This window comes from Phoca vitulina, unplaced genomic scaffold (genome assembly GCF_004348235.1).
Source record: "Phoca vitulina isolate PV1807 unplaced genomic scaffold, GSC_HSeal_1.0 scaffold14, whole genome shotgun sequence".
NCBI lineage: Eukaryota > Metazoa > Chordata > Mammalia > Carnivora > Phocidae > Phoca > Phoca vitulina.
In genome coordinates, this window is record NW_022589717.1 from 38,941,102 (window position 1) to 38,958,507 (window position 17,406).

The window sequence follows — 17,406 nt, forward strand, 5'->3', positions numbered from 1 at the left end:
ATGTAAAACAATATGTAATTTTCTCAAAACATTAAAAATAGAACTACCATATGATCCAGCAATCCCACTTCTGTGTATATATCTGAAGGAACTGAAATCCCTACCTGCACCCCGGTGCTCATAGCAGCATTATTCACAGCATTATTCACAATAGCCAACACAAAGAAACAAGCTCGGTGTTCATCAATGGATGAACAGATAAAGAAAATGTATATACATAATAAAATCTTATTCAGCCATAAAAAGAAGGAAATCCTGCCATTCATAACAACATGGATTTTAAGGGCATTATGCTAAGTGAAATAAGTCAGAGAAAGACAGATACTGTACAGTCTCAGTTATATGTGGAATCTAAAATCCCCAAAGTCATAGAAACAGAAGAAGAATGATGGCTACCAGGGGTGGGGGAGAACAGGTGAAGGTGGTATAAGGGTACAAACTTCCAGTTACAAGATGAATAAGTTCTGGGGATATAATGTACATCATGGCGACTATACTTAACAATACTGCCCTGAATCCATGAAACTTGCTCAGAGAGTAGATCTTAACATTTCTTACCACATGCAAAAAAAGGAACTATATGAGATGATACATGTGTTAACTTATTGTGATAATCGTAATACATACGTGTATCAGATCCTACATTATATACCTTCAATTTATACAATGTTCTATGTTGATTAGATTTCAATAAAGCTAGGGGAAAAATGAAAATAAATAAATATTTTTAAAAATAAAATTTGAAAGTATAAGTACACAATAATAGTATCTATATCACAGAATTGAAATAAAGATTAAATGGGTGATTCCACTTAAAATGTCTTTTTTTTTAAGATTTTATTTATTTATTTGACAGAGAGAGACACAGCAAGAGAGGGAACACAAGCAGGGGGAGTGGGAGAGGGAGAAGCAGGCTTCCCGCAGAGCAGAGAGCCCGACCAGGGGCTTGATCCCAGGGATCATGACCTGAGCCAAAGGCAGATGCCTAAAGACTGAGCTTCCCAGGCATCCCTTAAAGTGTCTTTTAATAAAGTCAGTTCTCAATAAGTTTTACCAATGATTGTTACTATTATTTTTAGGATATAGAGACAACATGATTATCTACCAAGCCTATAGAAGAGAACCTCAAAAAAATCTACCAGAAGAAGTAAAATAGTAAGTTTGCTGGATAGAAAATCAACATGTAAAAATCAATATTCACCACCAACAAAAATTTAGAGCATGTATCTTTTTAAATATTCGCAATTACAAAAAAAAAAAAAATCATCCTGGGAATAAGTCTCAAAAAGTTAAGGGAGATCTTTATAGAAAAAAAGCTTATAACATCATCAAAGCACACAGAAGCAGAACTAGATAAATAGAGATGTGTAACATATTCATGGATAGAAAGGCTTTATGGCAAAAATGACAGTCCTCTCAAATTAAACTATAAAATCAATGTACTTCCAACCTCAACAGGGTGTATGTCAGAAGCTTAAAGAAAAGATGTATCACATTGATGTGATGATAGTTAAAAGAAGAATGTTGTTTGTTTCCTCTCCCTTCACTACCACAACCACCACTACTTGCCAGGCCTGATGGAAGGGAAAGAATGGAGTTAGGGAAGTCCAGATGGGACTGGAGCCTTGTAATATAGGAGTTGTGGGCATAGAAGTACATGTCTACTGCCACATCTGCAAAATGTCAGAGAGGGAGCCAGAGGAATAAATTCCCTTAGCTCTCTCTCTCTTCACAATCTCCTGCTGGTGTCTCCCCTTGGTTAAATCCAATAAGAAGTACAAAGCCAAGAAATACAAAGGATAAAGCTCCATGGAGAACTGGTCTAAAGAAAGAGCTGAAGAATATCTATCACATAGAATGTTTTACGGAATTTAACAGGCAGACTCTAAAATAATATGGAAAAGTTTATTAAAATAGCCAAGAAAATTTTGAAAAGGAGAAATCTTCCTGACAAATATAAAGACAGCTTATAATGTTAAAAGGATTAAAGAATTAAGTATTGAATTGGCACAGAATTAGACAAACCAATGGAACAGAATACTGAATCTAAACAGATTTAAATATATGATACTTCCTGCCACTTTACTGAATTCCTGTATGAGTTCTAGCAGGTGTGGGGTGGAGTCTTTTGGGTTTTCCACATAAAGTATCATATTATCTGCAAAGAGTGAGAGTTTGACGTCTTCTTTGCCAATTTGGATGCTTTTTATTTCTTTTTGTTGTCTGATTGCTGTGGCTATGACTTCTAATACTATGTTGAATAGCAGTGGTGATAGTGGACATCCTGCCGTGTTCCTGACCTTAGGAGGAAAGGTCTCAGTTTTTCCCCATTGAGAATGATATTCGCTGTGGGTTTTTCATAGATGACTTTTATGATATTGAGGTATGTACCCTCTATGCCTATACTCTGAAGAGTTTTGATCAAGAAAGGATGCTGTACTTTGTCAAATGCTTTTTCTGCATCTATTGAGAGGATCATATGGTTCTTGTTCTTTCTTTTATTAATGTATTGTATCACATTGATTGATCTGTGGATGTTGAACCAACCTTGCACCCAGGGATAAATCCCACTTGGTCTTGGTGAATAATCCTTTTAATGTACTGTTGGATCCTATTGGCTAGTATTTTGGTTAGAAGTGGCAGGATATAAAATCAATGCACAGAAATCAGTGGCATTCCTATACACCAACAACAAGACAGAAGAAAGAGAAATTAAGGAGTCGATCCCATTTACAACTGCACCCAAAACCATAAGATACCTAGGAATAAATCTAACCAAAGAGGCAAAGAATCTGTACTCAGAAAACTATAAAATACTCATGAAAGAAATTGAGGAAGACACAAAGAAATGGAAAAACGTTCCATGCTCATGGACTGGAAGAACAAATATTGTGAAGATGTCAATGCTACCTAGAGCAATCTACACATTCAGTGCAACCCTTATCAAAATACCATCCACTTTTTTCAAAGAAATGGAACAAATAATCCTAAAATTTGTATGGAACCAGAAAAGACCCCGAATAGCTAGAGGAATGTTGAAAAAGAAAAGCAAAGCTGGCAGCATCACAATTCCGGAATTCAAGCTCTATTACAAAGCTGTCATCATCAAGACAGTATGGTACTGGCACAAAAACAGACACATAGATCAATGGAACAGAATAGAGAGCCCAGAAATGGACCCTCAACTCTAGGGTCAACTAATCTTCGACAAAGCAGGAAAGAATGTCCAATGGAAAAAAGACAGTCTCTTCAACAAATGGTGTTGGCATAATTGGACAGCCACATGCCGAAGAATGAAACTGGACCATTTCCTTACACCACACACAAAAATAGACTCAAAATGGTTGAAGGACCTAAATGTGCGACAGGAGTCCATCAAAATCCTAAAGGAGAACACAGGCAGCAACGTCTTCGACTTTGTGGATGTTGAACCAACCTTGCAGCCCAGGGATAAATCCCACTTGGTCGTGGTGAATAATCCAGCTGCAGCAACTTCTTCCTAGAAACATCGCCAAAGGCAAGAGAAGCAAGGGCAAAAATGAACTACTAGGACTTCATCAAGATAAGAAGCTTTTGCACAGCAAAATAAACAGTCAACAAAACCAAAAGACAACCTACAGAATGGGAGAATATATTTGCAAATGACATATCAGATAAAGGGCTAGTATCCAAAATCTATAAAGAACTTATCAAACTCAACACCCAAAGAACAAATGATCCAATCAAGAAATGGGCAGAAGACGTGAACAGACATTTTTCCAAAGAAGACATCCAAATGGCCAACAGACACATGAAAAAGTATTCAGCATCGCTCGGCATCAGGGAAATCCAAATCAAAACCTCAATGGGATACCACCTCACACCAGTCAGCATGGCTAAAATTAACAAGTCAGGAAACCACAGATGTTGGCGGGGATGCAGAGAAAGGGAAACCCTCCCAGACTGTTGGTGGGAATGCAAGCTGCTGCAGCCACTCTGGAAAACAGTATGGAGGTTCCTCAAAAAGTTGAAAATAGAGCTACCCTACGACCCAGCAATTGCACTACTGGGTATTTTACCCCAAAGATACAAATGTAGGGATCTGAAGGGGTACGTGCACCCCAATGTTTATAGCAGCAATGTCCACAATAGCCAAACTATGGAAAGAGCCAAGATGTCCATCGACAGATGAATGGATAAAGAAGATGTGGTATATATATACAATGGAATATTACACAGCCATCAAAAGGAATGAGCTCTTGCCATTTGCAATGACGTGGATAGAACTGGAGGGGATTATGCTGAGCGAAATAAGTCAATCAGAGAAAGACATGTATCATATGATCTCACTGATATGAGGAATTCTTAATCTCAGGAAACAAACTGAGGGTTGCTGGAGTGGTGGGGGGTGGGAGGGATGGGGTAGCTGGGTGATGGACACTGGGGAGGGTATGTGCTATGGTGAGCACTGTGAATTGTGTAAGACTGTTGAATCACAGACCTGTACCTCTGAAACAAATAATATATTATATGTTCAAAAAAGAAGATAGTAGGAAGGGAAAAATGAAGGGGGGGAATTGGAGGGGGAGATGAACCATGAGAGACTATGGACTCTGAGAAACAAACTGAGCATTCTAGAGGGGAGGGGAGTGGGGGGATGGGTTAGCCTGGTGATGGGTATTAAGGAGGGCACATACTGAATGGAGCACTGGTTGTTATACGCAAACAATGAATCATGGAACACTACATCAAAAACTAATGATGTAATGTATGGTGATTAACATAACACAATATAAATAAATAAATAAATAAATAAATAAATAAATAAATAAAATGAATTAAAAAAAATAAATATATGATACTTATATATGCCAGACTTAGCCTTACAAACCAATGGAAAAATTAAAGTAGGATAATTGACTATGCACAGGATGGGGGTCGAGCTGGCGGTGATCTCTACCTCAGAACAACTACTAAAAAACTCCAACTCTGCCAGAGACCTTAGTGCAAAGCATCAATGCTTCAACAGGAAATTGCATGATATTATAATCTCTAAGACTCCTCAAACAAGTAAAGCCAAATCATAAAGGAAATAAATAATAAAACTGAGAGTAATACAATTTCAAAATCTCTATATAATAAATGACATTGTAATAAAATTTTTAAAGAGAGGACAGTTAGCAAGAAAATATTTTCAATGAACATAAGTGATAAGAAGTACTTAAAATGTACAAACAATTGTTTAAAAAAGTGTATTTTAAAAATCTAACTTATGGGGGGAGACAGAACAAAGTATTTAAAAAGCAATTTACAAAAGAGATTTAAATGGCCCCCATAAGATATAAAAAATTCTCTGGGGCACCTGGGTGACTCAGTTGGTTAGACTCTTGGTTTTGGCTCAGGTCATGATCCGGAGTCTGCTTGAGATTCTCTCTCTCCCCTCTGCCCCTCCCCCTGCTTGCACACGCGCATGTGCTCTCTCTCTCTCTCTCAAATAAATAAATAAAATCTTTAAAAAAACATAAAAAATGCTCAATAGCAATAATTGGGTAAAAGAAAACACCAGTGGGGTATTTAAACTTATACATGCAAAAAATAAGAAGTCTGATAATACTTCATACATTGCTGAAGGACAGGTAAACTGGTAGAGAATGCAGAGAATAATGCAGAGACTATCATAATCTGTAAGGATAGACAGGTGTGTAAAGATCTGCTGAAAATAGAAATCTTCTACCCTCTGAACACCATGACCACATTTTCATAATTTTACTACATATTTAAGTATCTATAACTAATATATAAAATTACTTTTATGTTCGTAAAGGTTGTGAAAGTGATGTAACATTATAATTATCCTCTGAAGCTTTCTTTTTCACTCAAATTTTAAAGATTGATCTATGTTGACACATGGAAATTTTAGTTAATTTTAACATCTATATAGTATTCAATTGCTTCAAGGTACCATAATTAATAATTTTTAGAATTTTTGCACTAATACAAATGACATTCTTATAAATTCATGTCTCTTTATGCCCACACACAAGTTTTTCTAGAAGTAAAATTGCAGAATAACTCCAGAAATGTAATGTCATACAGTTGGTAGACTACATTGACATGAAAAAAGATATCCAAGAGACATATAAGAAGACAAGGCACAACACAATGCATATTTATTAAAATGTGTGTGTCCTTATCTATCTGAGCATAAATATATATGATATATATGAGAATGAAATATCCGTATTTTAGATACATCTCAGGAAGGAAGTCAATATTTTTAAGTTAAGAGGGAATTGAAGGAGGACTTCTATTTTCCACTCTGAATACTTCTATGTTGTTTAAATTTTTTACAACAGATATGCTTTACTATAGTTTTGCAGCTATAAAGATGTTGGAAAATCCACACTTACTCTTTTATTTTGCATTGTGTTTATTATCCTACTATGGTCTAGGTGGAAAAAGCAATTTGACCAGTGTCACCTCACACATGAATGGAAATTATTTCAAAAGAGCTCTTCGTGGCTTAGACTCAGCTTTCTCCAATGACTATTGTCTCCCATTTCTCTAATAGGGAAACTAAGCTTTTCTGTTTAAAATAAATTTTCAAATTTTCTTTATATAACAGGTATTTCCCTAAGTAAAATATAATAATTTTTCTCTCATTGAAGAAGAACATAAAAACATTTCATTTCTAAAGCAGAGCCACCTCCCCCACCCCCCACACCCACATGATGAAGTGCACATGATCAAATTCACACCACAGCTGCTAAGTGAGTAGAAGTCCATGATGGACTAAAGGGCTTGTGAGTTCAGAGTCTGTAATCAACAAAACTGTTACCACCATTTAAAAAAAAGGGAGAGAGAGGCAAGAATATAGGTTACTCTTTGCTCTTCACAGAAACACATAAAAGTAAAACAGTAATTTTAAATTGTTCTTTTAGTTAGTTATTAGAAGTTAGTGATGCTAATACCTTATTAAAACAATTTATTTAAAACAAACATTAATTCCAATTTAAAAATGGACAGAGGACCTGAATAGACATTTTTCCAAAGAAGACATACAGTTATCCAACAGGTACATGAAAACATCCTAAACATCATTAATTATCAGGGAAATGCAAATTATAACCACAATGATATATTACCTTATACCTGTCAAAATGGCTAGACTCAAAAAGATAAGAAAAAATGAGGATGTGGAGAAAAAGGAAACTTCATGCACTATTAGTGGGAATGTAAATCAGTGCAGCCACTGGGGAAAATAGTATGAATGTTCCTCAAGAAATTAAAAATAGAATTACCATATGATCCACTACTGAGTATTTACCCAAAGAAAACAAAAACACTAATTCAAAGATATATGCACCCCTATGTTTATTGCAATTATTTACAATACTCAAGGTATAGAAGCAACCCAAGTGTCCATAGACAGATGAATGGATAAAGAAAATGTGGTACATACACAGACACATACAAACACACACCCTGAAATATTACCCAGCCATAAAAAGAATGAGATCTTGCCATTTGCAAAAATATGCATGAACCTAGAGGGTATTATGCCAAGTGAAATAAGTCAGACAAAAAAAGACAAATACCATATGATTTCACTTACATGCGGAATCTAAGAAACAAAACAAACAAACAAATAAAAAACAGAAACAGACCCATAAATACAGAGAACAAACAAATACAGAGGGAAAGGGGTTAGGGGATGGGCAAAATGGGTGAAGGGGAATGGGAGATACAGGCCTCCAGTTATGGAATGAATAAGTCACAGGAATAAAAGGCACAGCATAAGGAATATAGTCAATGGTATTGAAATAACGTTGTATGGTGACAGATGGTGGCTACACTTGTGGTGAGCACAGCATAGTGAATGTGTAGTTGTCCCATCACTGTGTTGTACACTTAAATCTAATGTAACACTGTGTGTCAACTATACTTCAATGAAAAAAAATTCCTAGATCCCAGTAAGACTTGTATCTTATACCATTGAGCAGTAAATTATTCAAAGAAATTTTCCAACTAGATGTATCTCCGTTGAGTGTAACTTAGCATGAAATAGAAGATTCCTTTTAGATCATTTTTCTCTATATGGAATTCTATCATAAAAGATACACAGATACGTACAGATTAAGGATTTAAAAAATAACCAACACCACAAGAGAACTATTCAGGTTTAACAGAAGCTATCACTTTGAAGTTTTGCTTCAGATATTCTTTTTTCATTCAAGAAGTATTTATTTGCTTTTTTGTGAAAATAAATCAGACTTATTAAAAATCACTTGGAAAATAAGGAAAAGTTGGATAAAAAGCTAACCATAGTCCTATGACTACCATCAACATTTTGAAATACTTCCTTTTACTGTTTAAAGAAAGACAGATTGGGTTACTGGGTACTGGGTGGTGGAAAAATTTTAACACATTTTGCATCATTTTTAACAATTTCTGCAAGTTGATAACTATGGTTCTTCCTCATAACAAAAGTCCACAGGAATAGTGTCGATTACCACTGCTTTTAAGATTGGTTTCTTAATTTGTGTCTACAAAACCTAAGGGAGCAGATATTTCTATGATTTTGTTTTTCAGAGTCCAAGGGTGGTTAACCTTTACCAAGAATGTTGTAAGGAACAAATCAAAAAGTCCCAGACTTTACCTTTTATACTTGTCATTCAACATCTCAATAATCTGCCCAATTAATTCCACCACTCCTGTCTAATTCCCTCTTATTGTTCATGGTACAAATATTTCTTTCATGTAGTAATTACTGAATAAATACTTGTTTTTCCATTTATTTATTAAACATTTTTAAAATAATGGATACAGGATTAAGAGATTTCTTAAAAAGATTAAGTTTTAAAGTAACCAATAAAAATAAACCAAGGTATATCATTAAAAAGGGAAGACTGCTGGCAAGAGCTATTGTATATATTATGCTAAATCTTAAAGGGTCATTTCACACTGTGTCTGGAATATAACTTTGGGTTCCATTAAGGCAAAATTGCTAAGAAATATCAAAGGAAATATAGCTCTAAGTGGGAAATAATTTGTCTCTAGTTTCCTGAATTTCAAATTTGGGAGAAATTAGCAGAACCAGAACACAAACTTGTGTGGTACTTAGGCAATTTAACTTTATTAAAACTGAAGTACGAGAACTCATCTGGGATTGAGTAATTAAATGTGGCTATGCACCATGCTTCAGCAGCATCTCTACAGACTCCTTCTGTGTGACACTATTAAAATCAATCTCAAGTCAAATTTTAGTTGAAATACTTTTAGAAGAGAAAAGTCTACCTACAATTCTACGACCCAATGTAAAACTACTTAGATATAAAGAGTTTTAGAAGTTTTTATGACGTTCTTAAGGTATCATCAAGAGGTAGGACAAATAAATTGAGGAATAAATGAATAAATATCTCATCCCTTTTCTTCCAACGCTATTTATTTAGAAATTCACTAACTTAAAATTATCAATTCCCACTTACCTCATATTTTTAAATGTTCGTAACTTTAAGTATTTGTTAGTCTGCATATATTATATATTATATATTATTCTCCCCCAGATCCTCCCTGTATTTGTTTTTTGCTCAAACATCATCTGGTTTATTCATGAGGCCCCTCCTTACTGTCACCATCACACACACACACAATCACATACACACACGCATACACACTTCATTCTTTAATACTCAAAGCATTTTGTGACAGTCCCTCCTACTTGGCACATCTCCCACCTTGGGGCTGTCTGACTCCTTCGAAACTGCCAAGCTTTCCCGACAATAAGGCTGAGCACACTTCGTTTGTCCTTCCTTAGAAAACTCTTCCCTTCTCTCTCCATCTAATTAACTCGTTTTCATCCTTTCGATCAATGTCAACTCAAGTGTCACCTTCTCAAGCAGGCTTGCCCAGATCTCCCTAGCTAAGTCAAACTCCTGTAATAGGCTTTCTCGCCCTGTGTTCTTGTCCTTCAAGGCATTCACTCCAGCATGTGTGCACTTGTTTGTGTGGTTTCACTTAATTAATTTCACAGAAATAAAACTTTCCAAAGAGGCAGTAATCATGCCACATTTTGTTACTCATTATGCCACCAGGATCTAGCCAGGAAATACATATTAATGGGAAGAAAAAAAGAAGGGAAGGAGGGAAATTGACTGGGTCAACAGATGACCTCATAGTTAGTAAAAGAATTCTTTCACTGGCCTCATTTGGTGACCTGAAAGATGATTAATTTGTAAATAAAATACCTTTGAGAAATACATTGTTTTAGCTTTTTCTTTACCGTTTCTCTCACTGTAAATGGACATGGCTTAGTCCTGATTCTGTTTCTTGTTTTGTTTTGTTTTGTTTTATTTTCCTCTATATAAAAAAAAGTAATTTACCATATATCTTAGGCCAAGTTCCCTTCAAAAGCAGAATGTGAAGTAAAAAGTCATGTGCAAATAGTAGAAGATGATCTCAGAAAGTAAGAATGAAGCACCAGGTAAAGTGAAATAGGGAATAAAAGCCAATACAAGTGTATGGATTTGGGTCATCACCACGGCCAAGTAAGGTTTCACTCAACCTTGACCCTGAGAGGAGCTACAGAAAGCCTCTCTCCCTCAGAATTGCCCACCCATTGCTACTGACTGAGGAGTCCTCTAAGTGGTGTTAGCTCCTCCCCACTTCTAGGCTGCACTTTTAGGGGCAGAGGGAGAAATAAGACATGTTGGTAAAATTACAGAGCAGAAGTTAAAAGATACTCAGCATTAGTTCAAAGTGAGAAGTCAAAACAATGGAGGCACAGCTTACCTACAATGTTTGCCATGGTCACAGACAGTATTGGAAGTGAGTCTGAAAGGATGTATGGCAGGGCCCAAGAGGCATATGATACACCTTATGAGAATCAAAGCATTTCTCAGCAGAGTATGGGTCTCAAATCATGAGCAAGCAACACCATAATACCTAATTTATCACTCTCACCAAGCTTCAGTGAATTTCCTAAGGTACCTTAGGACACTGAAGGGAAGGAAGGCAAGCAAAGAACCCATTCCAGGCATTCTGAACAACTTGGTTGTATGTCAAAAACTCAGTGGTTTCTAATATGTTACCTGGAATATACAATCACTTAAAAATAGCATTATATATTTTAGTTCACTTTGAATATCTATCCATCACTAGACAGATTCAACAAAAATTCTAGGTCAATCCACAGAAGAGTAGTTAATAATAAGCCATACTTGAACTATATCGTTAAAGACATTATTTCTAAAACTACCAACCACCATTTGCAACATTTCTTCTGGAAGAAATATATTCTTGGTATTGGGATATTCATCCGTATACCAATAAGAAAAGGTGATACACTATTAACTTCTTGACTCCATTATATGCAAATGGCAAGATAACAGTCCGTAGCAGTTGCTTATCTGAGTAACAATTTGAAAACAAAGGACAGCTGTTTCTAGGAAGAGGGAAGCTCTGGACTCCCGCATTATTCACTGCCTATAGGTGGAATTTATTTGTAAGTTAGGGGGATTCATAGATAATGGAGTGCCTATGTTCAGAAAAAAAGTGGGTTTTTATATACACGTATGTGTGTGTGTGTGTTGTGTGTGTGTAGCACTCTTAAGAGAAAGAAACGTTTTGCCAATTTGTTTATTTAGTTACCATGAATTTGAATCTACTAGCTTTGAGATTTTAGATGGAGGAAGCATCCAAGAGGTGAGCTGAATTTTGATGGTGCTTTTTTTCCCCTGGGATGAAGAGTGGGGACATCTGCCAATCTAGACACACACCAAGAGGCTGAGAATACGGCCTTTGCCTGAGCAGGGACCATGGATATGGGAAAGGGAATCCAGCAGAAATTCTGGCAGTCTTGCGGGACTGGAGATAAAAAAATAAATAAAAATTAGGACCAGGAGGGACCAAGATCTGAGTGAAAAATAAATGATGAAGCACCAAACTGACACAGGCATGGTTTCACCCTCATGACATGTGCTGACATATGAAGCTACACATAAGATGCTAGGAAGAAAGCTTCTGAAACGAAGAGCAGGATTCTCAGAAGTACCGCCCCGAATCGTGTTTAGTACCTGTGGATGCACCAGTGGATGCTCTAAATATCTATGCCTTGGCAGCTAGGTTCCCCGGCAAGGGATGAAGGTTACTAGTACTTGAGTCAGCTCAGTCACTGATTGGGTTGCAAGGATTGGCGGCCACCTCTCCATTTTCTTTGCCTAGCAGAAGGAAAGCAGACAACTCTTTGGACTTGGATAAATCATCTAGAGCCTCTAGAATTTTATGCACAATTACTAAAACCAAGACTAAAGAGAGACACTGAAAAAAAGCTCGCAGTAATCCAGTTATTGGCATTAACCGACAAAACTTTAAAATAATTTCGATTAGTATGTTCAAGGTAACAGAGGAAACAGTAGGAAAATAGATTAATTGGTATCTATAGAAAAGAATGAAATGTACATTTGAAAACCAAAAAAATACAATAACTAGAGTATTAACCCACAGAAGAGCTTGACAGCATGACAACTATAGTGACGGAGAGAAGGCTAGTAAACTGGAAGAAATGGTCAAAAGAAAATATCCAAACAAGCATAGAGAGAAAGGAAGAGTAGAAAATAGTGAAACAAGCATAAGAGCATGTTGGGCACAGTGAAACCACATATTAAACATATAATTGAGGTCTCAGAAAAGAGAAAAGAAACAGAATGGAGTAGAGCTCTAAATCTAGAATTCGCCAATGAATTTTGTCTGATGAAACACATCAATCCACAAATTCAGGAAGTTCTGCAAACTCTAAGGAGAATAAATAAAAAGAAAACCATACCTAGGAACATCACAGTAAAACTGAGGAAAAATAAAGACGAATGAAAAAGCTTAAAATCAGCCAGAGATAAAGACACATGATCTTCAAAACAACAAGACTGACAGGTTGGATGCAAGAGCCCCAGTCAAAAGAATAACTAGTTGAAGTGGTGAAAGAAAAGAAGAGCCACACAAAAATTCTGCACTTAACTTACACAGTCTTTAAAAATAAAGGCTGTACAAAAATATATTCAGGCACAAAAAAATGAGAGAATTTGTTGCCAGCAAACTTGTAAATTAAAAAGACATACAACAACCTATTTAACAATTTTTATGACAAATTGTAATAAATGAATTGTCAAGAATGCCGCTAATTAAAAATACCAGATGTTTAAAATAGAAATCAGCTCATTTACTGTGCACGTCATACCCTGTGAGAAATGCACAGCAGATATTATCATCTTTATTTTATGGGGAAGGAAACAAATGTTCAATACATTCAGAAGCCTGTCCTCAATTACATGACAAAGTCAAAACTCGAACACATATTTCTGACCCAGTGTTCATCATTCTGACAAGGGGAAGTAGAAAATACATGATAGGGGCACCTGGCTGGCTCAGCCAATAGAGCACGTGACTCTTGATCTCAGAGTTGTAAGTTCAAGACTCACTGTGGATGTAGAGGTTACTTAAAAATTAAATCTATAAAAAAAATAGTAATCATATCATAGAGGTCCATTAAGTTGCACGATGTGTCCAATACACAACAAAGGGATAATTTTGGCTTCTGGAGATTTTGTCTCAAATTTTCTTTAATTTTGTTTTTACAAACTCCATTAATGATGCTATTTTAACCCAATGAATAAGATATTATCACACTCCTGAATATTTTCTACTGTTTCATAACTGTTGACTTTCACTCTTAACTTACAATTCCAGAAGAAGCTGAGACCCCAAAACTTTTTGTCAAAAAGATTTTACTGACCAATTTCCATACTGAAGGCCTACACAAAAGTTAATACCACAATGTTTTGTGATCCATAAAACATCCTTAAACTAGAACTTGAAAAACAGCATGGAAAAGCCCATGAAACAATCTCTGAGTTCAAGATATAATTTTGCCTCAAGGAAGGCAGAGAGTTTCACTGTATTACAGACATCCTATAGTATCTGTTCAAATCAAATAATTGGAACAGTGAAAACAAGAGGCCATCTAATATAATCTTAGTCCTCCTACATACTCTTTTCTAGAAATCTTCCAGTATTCTGACATCTTGCTCTTTTCTATGACCTTGAAACATCATTATGGCCTACTCTGGGCAATATACTATAGAGTTTTGCTTTTGTCTTATAACACAACTTCTCATCTTCCCCAGTTAAGCAACCTTGTATAACAAAATAGCCAAAATATTTGTGAATACCTTAAAGAACATCATGGTAATATTCTCTAGTTCAAGGACATTATTTTAGTCCATGTTTTTAAAAATAATATTTTACTGCCAATCAAATATATGAAATCATATATATTTATAAGATGCTTACACTTTCTGAGCACTTCCCTCACATATTCCAGTGTAGTGAAGTCCCAGATCATTTTTTACCTTCTTCGATAAATATTTTTGAAACAAAAGATCTCAAACATAAAACATAACCTGTTATCTTTAATGTAGATTTTTACTTACCACATGAAGGGAGTAAACATTCTATTGTTAGAGGAAATATCATTTGCCAAAAACCATTAGCCAAATACCATATGCCTCCTGCTTACGATTGCTCACTGATTGTCTGATTGGGATTATATGCATTTTATACAAATGTTTATCTTTATGTTGGGTACACCCCATCACAGAAGCACATCAGCAGCCCATATGTTCACGGGCTAGTTTCAAAAAGAGATTTTGTCAGTATAATATGTAAGAAAAGCAGCCAACATGAGCAACAGGTTCTCTAAGAACGTTCATAAAAAGCTCCTTAACTTTTACTATAAAGACATGAGTACAGCAAAGTTAAAAAGAGATAAAACTTTTGAAGAAACAGGTGGAGCCCTTTGTGATAAGAAATCAGGAAACAAATAATGAAATAAAAATTATTTCTGAATCATGGAGAAAATGTTGCTGTTAACCCCCAAAGTCCTGGATAGATGTCAGCTCATATCACTGGTCTCTCAACAAAAAGTAACACAATCAAAGATGTAATGATGTACTTCCCAGAAGGAGAGACAAGTGCACAAATGCCACACAGTGAGCTTTTCCAAAAGCTAAACTGACGTGACATCCTCTCAGTCCCACCATTTATATTTAGTAAAATCTCCCTCCATCATTTCACCCAGGTAGTTCCTTTTTCACTTCCACCACATTTTTAAATTCCAATAATTTTCTGTCACGTCTGATCTAAAAAGACCTCAACCTTTATCAGAAGATCAATCACTGGTCAAGAAAATTTACTTTTATACTTCCATATTTAAAAAGATCACCTGTCTTTGAAGAAAAAGAAACAGTCTAAAGGAAAACCAGTAAGCCTTTTTCTAAGAAAAAGAAAATAAAATTACTATTTGAATTATAACTGAGGTTGTTACTTTCTTCCACCTTAGCATTATGTTAGCTGCTGGAACATCAAACTTGTATATAAGAATCTCCTTTGTATTCAGGGATGATTTATTATACGCTAAATCCATGAATATAAAACAGCTCTTAAATTTTTAAATATCTTAGATTGCAGTGAATGAAACTTCAAAATAAAGTAACTGAACCCCAAAGCAACAAACTTTCATTCCTTCCACTTTTTTAACAAAGTGTTTCTTTTAGAAATAAATTGACTTTAAATCAAATATTCCGATAGGTATCGCCACTTCTCTCTGATCTGAACATCGGACTCTTCCCAAACAGAAGGAATTCATTGATAAAACGTGTGTCAAACCTGCAGGTAGGGAGGAGGCGTGGGTATTGGTATGCTGGCGTTCCAGCACTTTGCACACAGCACAACTCTAAACGAAGACACCTGAGCAGGTTCCGAATCGTTTCTCCTTAAGCCCTCAAAGCTCTGTAATAGAACAGATCTCAAACGCGTTTAGCAAGAAAACCTCTTCCGAAACTACTGAATAACAAAAGGGATTGCCAAGAAGACGTGGGTCTCCCCAACTGTACACTGAACGTGCCTCTTACTCCATCCACCTGCCACAAATAATCCTCAAGATAAGCGCTTCAGAAACCAGAAAAAAAGAAAGCCAGCGTGGGTCTCCCTAAGTTTGCTCTTTGACTCACACCACTTGGGGACAGAACTTGGGCGTCTTTCGGCCTCAACTGGTCACTTCACTTCCAGGAGCTTAAGAAGCTCGCCCTGCACCTGGATAACTGCGACACTCACCGTGGGCGCAGGACACTTCTGATGTCTTAAGTCCCAGCTCTCAGTCCCGCCTGCAGCAGGAACACAATGGCATCCCTGCCCTAGCGGGCGGGTGCCGGGGACCCGGATCCGACTCGACAGTTGCGGGGAGCCTGACTCAGTTTTGCGCGCATTAGCGCTACACCCAAGACAAAGGCTGCCCTCGGTGGTCCTTGGCCGTCCGCCCTCCCTGGGTGATCGGTGCCCGCCCTCCTCAAGCCCACACTGGAAGCTCGTGAGCCTGTAAAGTGGCCGTCCTCGATTCCGCGCTTTCCGAGGGGTGCGGTTCGCTGACTAGTACGAAGCTGGTGTAAACAGCGCGCCGCGCACTGGGGAGCCACCAGAAAAGGCTAGCGCGCCGGCTGGGCGAGGGCGGGCCAGCGGAGGTAACTAGCCCCAGGCAGCCGGCTGGAATAGCCTCCGCTCACCCGAGCGGCGCCCGCAGGCGAGCCCGCCGCCCGGGAGTTGGGTCCCAGCACCCACCACGAACCCCAGCCGGGAGCCTCGGCTCCTCCGCGGACCCACCGGGCAAAGGCACCTGCTGCCTGTGCTCCGAGTCTGGTACTGTGCCAAGCCCCGCTCGGGGTCAGGGACACAGGCGCCCGGGACGGCGAGCCGAGGAGGGTGCGGGCTCGCAGCGAGGCTGATTGAATGATCTTTGCAATCACTCACCGGCGGAGGGCGAAGTCGCTCAGGCGGCCGCCCGGCGGAGCGCAACGACCATCCCGCGGCGCAGGCATCCTCCCATCCTTTGTCAGCAGCGGGCGGAGCGCTCCTCCCCAGCTTGCGGACGTACACCCGGCTCTGGCTCGGCTTCCCAGCCCTCTCCCCTCCTCTTCTCCCCCTCCCCTTCTCCGTCCCCCTCTCGGAGCCGGCACTCACTCGGCTCCCATGATGTCATCCGGTGGAAATCTGCCATGCTCAAAGACTAGAATAATCCAGCGCTCACGCGGGGAACGCGGCGCGGGCGGGGGCGGCAGCAGAGCCTTTCGGCGTACCCACAACCTGTCTGCCCAGTATAACTGGAGTCCAGGCCAGGACGAGGAGGTGTCTGTTGAAAGGTGGCTCTGAGCGGGGTGGGCGTGGTGGGGAGAAAGCCCAGGACGAAAAGTGCCGTCTCTGCTGCAAAGATCCCTAACTCAGTATTCAGACTGACGGCAAATGCCAAGGGTAAGAAGAAAGTTTTTTTGGCTTCTCAGCCTCTCTTGCGCCCCAGCACGGTGCTGGACCCCTATGCTACAGCCA

The 17,406-nt window shown here is 38.1% G+C and overlaps 1 protein-coding gene across 7 annotated transcripts in view; it reads right to left on the bottom strand.

Annotated features, from left to right (window-relative positions):
* MARCHF1 (membrane associated ring-CH-type finger 1) overlaps positions 1-17,170 on the bottom strand; it is an 860,279-nt gene extending 843,109 nt beyond the window's left edge. For all 7 annotated transcript variants that reach the window (XM_032413131.1, XM_032413130.1, XM_032413128.1 and 4 more), the window contains exon 1: positions 16,834-17,170. The gene's annotated coding sequence lies outside the window, so the exon portion shown is untranslated. The remainder of the gene's footprint in view (positions 1-16,833) is intronic.
* Between the last annotated feature and the right edge of the window lie 236 nt (positions 17,171-17,406).